Source organism: Macaca nemestrina, chromosome X (genome assembly GCF_043159975.1).
Source record: "Macaca nemestrina isolate mMacNem1 chromosome X, mMacNem.hap1, whole genome shotgun sequence".
NCBI classification, from domain to species: domain Eukaryota; kingdom Metazoa; phylum Chordata; class Mammalia; order Primates; family Cercopithecidae; genus Macaca; species Macaca nemestrina.
The window spans coordinates 1,371,721-1,379,100 of NC_092145.1; the positions used below are offsets into that span (position 1 = coordinate 1,371,721).

Here is a 7,380-nt window from a genome sequence, read left to right on the forward strand (position 1 = left end):
CCACTCCCTTCCCCACTTCCCATCGCTGGCCTGTCCCCAGCCTCTCTTGTCCAGTAGTCGTAAGTCTACCTCCACAGGCGCTCTGAGAAGCCAAGAAGCGAGGCCTCCTGAGGGAGCGTTGGGCTCTCCAGGGCTAACAGGGTCTCCCAGGGGCCAGGAGCCACCACATGCCAGGGGCCTGTTTGCGCAGGCGCCCTGAGCAGCCAGAGGCACGTCATGCACCAAAGAGGTGGAGCCTCCTGAGGTAGCTTCCGGTTCTCCAGGGCCAACTGGGCTACCCAGGGGCCCGTGGGTGGGAGGGTGGAATCCACCACATGACAGGGGCCTGTTCGCGCGTAGGCGCCGTGGGCATCCAGCTTTGCATTGTGGAGGAAGCGGGGGTTTCGTGTGGGAGCTTCATCCCACCAGTGGCCCTCCAGGAGGACAGGCAGCTTCAACGTTAACTCTGAGGTGGAGGCGAGGCGGCCATGCAGGCCTCAGACAAAGGAGCAGGTGATGATGCCAGTGGTGGTGCGGAGGGCGGTGCTGGTGCTCCCGGAGGCGCTGGTGCCCCCGGAGGTGCTGGAGGCCCCGGAGGCCATGGAGGTCCCGAAGACGCTGGAGGTTGGGGCTTCGCAGGATCTGAGAGCGGTGCTGCTGGGGAAGCTCCCCAGGCTGAGGGCTCCTCACAAGCCCCAGGGCAGGGTGAAGAGGCCCAGGCCCTGGCCCCAGCCTCAGCCTCAGCCTCCGCAGGAGGCTCAGGACGCCAAGAGTGGCAGTTGTATCCTTCCCAAGGAGCCCCTAGGGTCAGGGCAGGGGGTGGAGGTTGGCCTGGGGATGGCCGAGGATGTGCAGAGAGAGGCTTGAGGGGGTGGGCAGGGAGAATGCCCTTGAGGGGTAGAAAGAGGAGTCGGAGGAACCAAGGGTGGCTGCAGGACGCAGCAGCCTGGGGGGCAGCAGCTGCCGCAGCTGGCATCAAGACGTTTTCAGGGGGAGCGTGGCCTGCAGAGGCACAGGGAGGGGTCTTGGGAAGCCCAAAGGGCGGCCTGGGCGGAAGGAGACCTGAAGCACACACTCGCCATCGCCTTAACGGAATCTCCACCAGCACCCTCACAGTGCCATTCCTGTCCAGCTTGGAGGCTGAGATTGCCCGCCACTATCTGGGCCCAAGATATGAAGACCTCGGAGGGGGCGTCCGCAGGGAGCTCACGGTGACTGGCAGTGACCTGGTTATGTAAGTTCTAGATGGGGTGGGGCGGGGAGGGAGGGGCAGTGGGACCGGGCCCATCTCTCCACTAGAGGGGCGCTATTGGCCGCACGCAGACGCCTAGGGGTTGGGTCTAAGGAGGGAGTATGACACACTGAGCTTGTCGCCGCCTGATGTCGGCACTCTATGCGAGGCGCCTGAGGATTAAGTCTAATGACGTGGGGGTGGGGGGAGGAACAGGAGGCCACCTCTCTAATAAAATTCTTTTCTTTCCTCTCACTTTTAGCCGATTAATTTCGAACAACTCTGGTCTCCTCCAACTTTCCGTCATCTTCTTGCTCAACCAGCTTTCCATGGTGATACGGACCATGCAGCGCTTGGTGCCGCCAAATTTGGCTAAGCGTCAGCCCGGAAAAGGGGGTTGAGGCCTAAACCTGTGTCGGTCCTGGGCAGTGCATCCTTCCCTAGGGAAATGATTCCTTAACAGCAGTTGCCACTTTGTGCTTTTGAGGGGTGAGGCGAATTGTGTGCCTGGACTGGCCCCTCACTGCTCTCTCCCCACGTGTTTGGATTGGTGCTGCAATGTTACTGCTGAAAATAAAACTGAGCTACTGTTCTGTGTCTGAGTTCCTTTTCATTCACTTCACCAGTTTGCACAGAGAGAGAGAGAGGCCAGAAGTCTGACTTCTTACCCTTTTGCCGGCATGCCAGGTGTCTGGGTTCCCTTCCTCTGAGCAGCCCTGGCAACCCTGCTCGCCACATCACAGCAGTGGGGGCCAAGTCATATCACAAAGGAAAACCACCTTTTTCCATTTCATGGAACCACAGGCAAAAAAACTCTCAATTTTGCAAGATGCCTCCCAAAAAGCTGCATGGGGGAACAAAAATTAATACTTTGAAACCAGCATTCTGTGTACATCCCGAGCCTTAAATGCATAAATAGAAATGTAATGGAAAGTACTTCTATCTCTTGGAATCCGCGTTAAAGAAACAACCATTCCTGTTGAGACTTTTAGACAAGAATCTCTTTGAATCCTTATCTACAACAGGTGGAAAACTGAGAGCAATTTAAATGCTCAACAACTCCATTGTAATGGATCTTTCATGCAGCCCTCCAATAACATGTTTTTGAAGTTTGTTTGTTTTCTTTTTTTTGAGACGGAGTCTCGCTCTGTCGCCCGGGCTGGAGTGCGGTGGCCGCATCTCAGCTCACTGCAAGCTCCGCCTCCCAGGTTTACCCCATTCTCCTGCCTCAGCCTCCCGTGTAGCTGGGACTACAGGCGCCCGCCACCTCGCCCAGCTAGTTTTTGGTATTTTTTAGTAGAGACGGGGTTTCACCGTGTTAGCCAGGATGGTCTCCGTCTCCTGACCTCGTGATCCGCCCGTCTCGGCCTCCCAAAGTGCTGGGATTACAGGCTTGCGCCACCGCGCCCGGCCTATTTTTGAAGTTTTTAAGAAAGAGGTGGAAGTCATATGTCGCAGGAAGAAATTTCAGGAAAAAACGGACGTTTAACTTGCAAAACCTTATACCTTTATGTGTTTGCTATAAAGTTAACGTCTAATACAATTAGAAAACTATAAAACTATTCCAAAATGCTGTCAGTAGTTAATGCTGAGGAAGGACTCAACTGACTTTCGCCTTCTTCCATTTCCTAAATTGTCTTCAATTACAACTTGTACTACTTGACTACCTGAATCCCAGCATCTTTCCTCCAACCCGAGGACAAAGGTGGGAAAATCCAGAGGCGCAACAGATGAAAAAAAAAACTTTTAACATTTTCCATCCCAGCCGAAGCAAAATATATGTAACAAAACCGACGCTGGTCACCCTGGTCAGCACCCAATATCAATCTGGCAATCCAATCTGGCAATCCAATCTGGCAAGGTTCGAACTTGCCCCCATTGGTCCCCATTGTCTTTGATCCATTCGAGGTGGGGAGGGATGACCTCCAACCGGAAATTCGATGGGTGGTCTCAGGGCAAGATGAAGAGCAGACGGTCACCCTGAGACAGGCCTGTTCCTGTTGAGCTTCCACTAACAGTTCCTTCAGTGCTCAACGAATGTGACCAGACAAATAAGGAAGGTTCTCCGAGTTAGGCCTGTGGAACTTCCATCAGCAGTTCCTTGAGAGATCCCCTCCACATGTACAAAACACACACACAAAAGAGACGAGATGGACCAAGATTCCAAACCAATATTCCTGACCAAGAATTTTTAAGAGTATTCTTCCAAACTAACCTCCTATTCTCCATCTGAGAAATGTCCCCAATTGAGGAGAAATCTCCCAAATGAAGACTCTTCCTACTATTTAGGGAGAGACAACCCAGATCCCAGAAGGAGTCGAACTGAGGCATCCAAAGAAGCTGAACTAACCAGGATAAGGAAGGAGGTGTTGGTCGCGCCTAGAATTCCCACCAGAGCGGTTGAAAGACGGCTTTCCGGGAACTGTTTCTACACTGCAATCGGGCCCAAGCTGTGAGGTGGTTGGCCGCACCTCACAAGCAGGGACAGTGCCAGAAATGGCCTTCAGTTAAATAAGCAGTCACCAGAGCTCACCTCCAGGTCCATCAAGGTGGTGGGGGGGCTGAGGAATCACAAGTAGGAGATCCCGGATGAGGCCGCAAATTTGTAACCACCCAAGGGGCTCCTCCTGCCTGCTGCACAAAAACAGACCATGGCATTGCAGTAAAGAAAGAATTAAATAGACACGAGGCCAGCCACGCCACGTGGGAGACAAGAGTTAGTACTGAAATCGATCTCCTCCAGGTTAGGGGTTTTTCAAAGGCAGTTTGTGGGAAAGGGTGGGGGTGGCTAGGCTTGCTGCTGATTTGTTGGGGCAGAGATGAAATCATAGGGAGTCGAAGCTGTCCTCCTGAGGGCTGAATCACTCCTGGGTGGGGACACAGGAGAAGGGTTGGTGGGTCCAGGTGGAGCCATGGGTGTCAGACATGCAAAAAAACGGAAAACATGTCTCAGAAGGCCAATCTACCATGGTGGTGTCATATGCAGGAATGGCTGGCAATACCTTAGCAGAAGCAAGCTCCTCTCCTCCTCCAGCCTGATGGCCTTTTGTTAGGTTTACATAGCTTCATGAGTTTTCAGGAAGGGCTATTATCATTTAAACTATATGCTGTCTCTCAAGGTCAGCTTGTCCCAAAATCTCAGGAGTAATTAAGGGAGAGGCAAAATGGAGAGTGGGTTAGCCCAGCTCACTATCATAATTTGTCTCACAGACACAATTTTTGCAAAGGTGGTTTCTTTTGGGGGAAGGAGGAGGGAGGATTGTAGTGTTGGGAAAATATAATAAGAGGCAAAATCACTTGCCAACGTAGAAAACATCTCCACAAAGGCAGAAAAGTTTCATGATTGAACAAGCATTGCACTACAATGTGATGCACATCACAGGCAATCTGCTAAAACACTGCAAAGACAGAAGGAAATATGACCCTTTTCTATAGCCAAGTAGATGCAACCCATGACATACATGCTCTCAAGATGAACAGTAACCAGTCCTCAAGTGAGACGACTTGACAGTGCCATCTCTTGCCCATAGTTCATCCTACAATTACCTGATAATTGGGGTGACCATGTGTATCAGTTAAATTGGTGTTAGGGACTGAATGTTTGTGTCCTCCCCCAGTCGTATGTTGAAGTTCTACCCCCAGTGTGGCTGTACTTGGAGACGGGACCTCTACGGGTGTAATTAAGGTTCCACAAAATCACAGGTTCAGGGCTCTGATCCAGTTTGATCAGTGACATGAGAGCTCTCGTGCTCTCTCTCAGTGCACACGAACTGATGCAAGGCCATGTGAGGACATAGCCAGAAGGCGGCCATCTGCAAGTCACGAAGAGAGCCCTCACCAGAAACCAAATTTGCTGCCACCTTCATCATGCACTTGTAGCCTCCAGAACCGTGAGAAAGTAAACCTCTGCTGTTTAAGTCAACGCATCCATGGTTCCTCGTTATAGCTGCCTGAGCAGACTAATGCAATTGACTTTATCCAAAGAAAAAATAAATTTCCCCTGTCTTTACGCAAGGGGTTAGTTTTGCAACTTTGAGCAAGGTGCCCACTTCCGAAGCAAGTTCAGCTACTCTTCTCCCATGGAAACTGGGAGATAGGGGCACTTTCTTCCCTGATGTTTACATTTCAAAGAGAGGATTCCCAGGTCCTTGAAAATGACCTTCTGGGGTCATGAACATGGCAAGAGGCTGTATTAGCTCTTAAAAATATCTTCATGCTTTTCAAAAAGACGGAGAAAGGATGTATAAGTTCTCTAAAATAAATGCTTTATCAAACGAGAGGTGGAGGAGTCTCTTCCCTTATCTTCAACGGAGAGAATTAAACCTCTATTTTTAATTTGCACTGGTCCTTGCAGCAGCTCTCTCTAAAGTATGCTGTGCCCTGCAAATTTGCTAAACTAACTAATTAGTCTAGTAGCTCTTGCGTAGATTCGGTTGGATTTTCTGCAGAGACGAATGTGTTTTCTGAGAATAAAGGCAGTTGTACCTCTTCCTTTCCACTCTGGATCCTTTCATTGATTGATTTCTGTCCTCATTGAGCTTTGCATCTTCCTGCTTCTCTGTATCCCTGATAGCTGTTGATTGGACGGCAGATGTCGTGCCTGTCTCCTTGGCTGCTGGGTATTTCTGTATTCCTAGACGTTATCCATGAGCTGTGTTCTGGGAAGCTGTTAAGTTACTTGGAAACGGTTTGACCCTGCTGAGTCTTGCTTTGAAGATGTGCCGCGTGAGACCAGAGCAGCTCTTACTGTAGGCTTCAGTTTCCCACCCTACAGAGGTAACACCATTCCTGGCATCCTGGCTGATGCCTGCCAAGTGAATAAGAGCTTCTCTACCCTGGAGGGTGGGGACAGCTCCTGATCTCTATCCTGCTTGAGCACTGAGCAAAGTTACCTTTCACTTTCTCGGGGGATCCCCTCCCTGGCCTCAGGTAGCTTCCTCACACACCTGTGCTCACCGGTAGTTTGCTGAATACCCGAGCAGGACCCTCTGTGGATATCCAGGGTTCTTTCCCTCTGCAGCTCTCTTCTCTCTGGTCCCCCACCCTGCAAACTCCAGCCACCCAGACTCGCAATCAGAGTTTCCTCTGCCAAACTCTGGGTGTCACCTAGGCTCCAGCAAAAAAAAAAAAAAAAGAAAAAAGAAAGAAACTCTCTTGGTTTCTCTCTGTCTCCCTTCTCTTTTTCCCCCTCTTTCTTGAATGCTATTTTATGGGCATTAATTACTGATGCAATTTACTTCCCCTCCTCTGCACTCTACTTCCCCTCCTCATTCTCCCACTTATGGTTCTGTTAGATTCTATTTATTTCTGAGGCTTTTTTTCCTTCCTGAGGTTAAAATTGCCCTGTTTCTTTTCCTTCCTTCCTTCCTTCCTTCCTTCCTTCCTTCCTTCCTTCCTTCCTCCCTCCCTCCCTCCCTCCCTCCCTCCTTTCTTTCTTTCTTCCTTTCTTCCTTTCTTTCTTTTTTCTTTCTCTCCTTTCTTTTCTTTTTCTTCTTTTCTTTCTTTCCCTCTTCCCTCCCTCCTTTCTTTCTTTCTTTCCTTCTTTCGTTCCTCACTTCCTCACTTCCCTTCCCTTCCCCTTCCTCATCCTTCTTTCCTTCCTTCCTTCCTTCTTTCTTCCTTTCTTTCTTTTTTCTTTCTTTCTCCTTCTTTCTTTTCTTTTTCTTCCTTTCTTTCTTTCCTTCCTCCTTCCCTTCCTCCTTTCTTTCTCTTTCTTTCTTTCCTTCCTCACTTCCTCACTTCCCTTCCCTTCCCTTCCCATCCCCTTCCCCTTCCCCTTTCCCTTCCCCTTCACCTTCCCCTTCCCCGTCCTTCCTTCCTTCCTTCCTTCCTTTTTTCTTTCTTTCTTCTTTCTTCCTTCCTTTCTTTTTTCTTTCTTTCCTTCTTTCTTTTCTTTTTCTTCCTTTCTTTCTTTCCTTCCTCCCTCTCTCCCTCCTTTCTTTCTTTCTTTCCTTCTTTCCTTCCTCACTTCCTCACCTCGCTTCCCTTCCCCTTCCCCTTCCCCGTCCTTCCTTCCTTCCTTCCTTCTGTCTTTCTTTCTTCTTTTCTTTTTTCTTTCTTTCCTTCTTTCTTTTCTTTTTCTTCGTTTCTTTCTTTCCTTCCTCCCTCCCTCCCTCCTTTCTTTCTTTCCTCCCTTCCTTCCTCACTTCCTGACTTCACTTCCCTTCCCT

At 49.9% G+C, this 7,380-nt stretch overlaps 1 long non-coding RNA gene across 1 annotated transcript; it reads left to right on the forward strand.

Annotated features, from left to right (window-relative positions):
• Nucleotides 1–621: 621 nt before the first annotated feature.
• Nucleotides 622–1,612, forward strand: LOC139360618 (uncharacterized). Its single transcript, XR_011618120.1, has 3 exons — nucleotides 622–760; nucleotides 1,085–1,213; nucleotides 1,473–1,612. It is a non-coding gene; the product is annotated as an uncharacterized lncRNA (long non-coding RNA).
• Nucleotides 1,613–7,380: the final 5,768 nt, after the last annotated feature.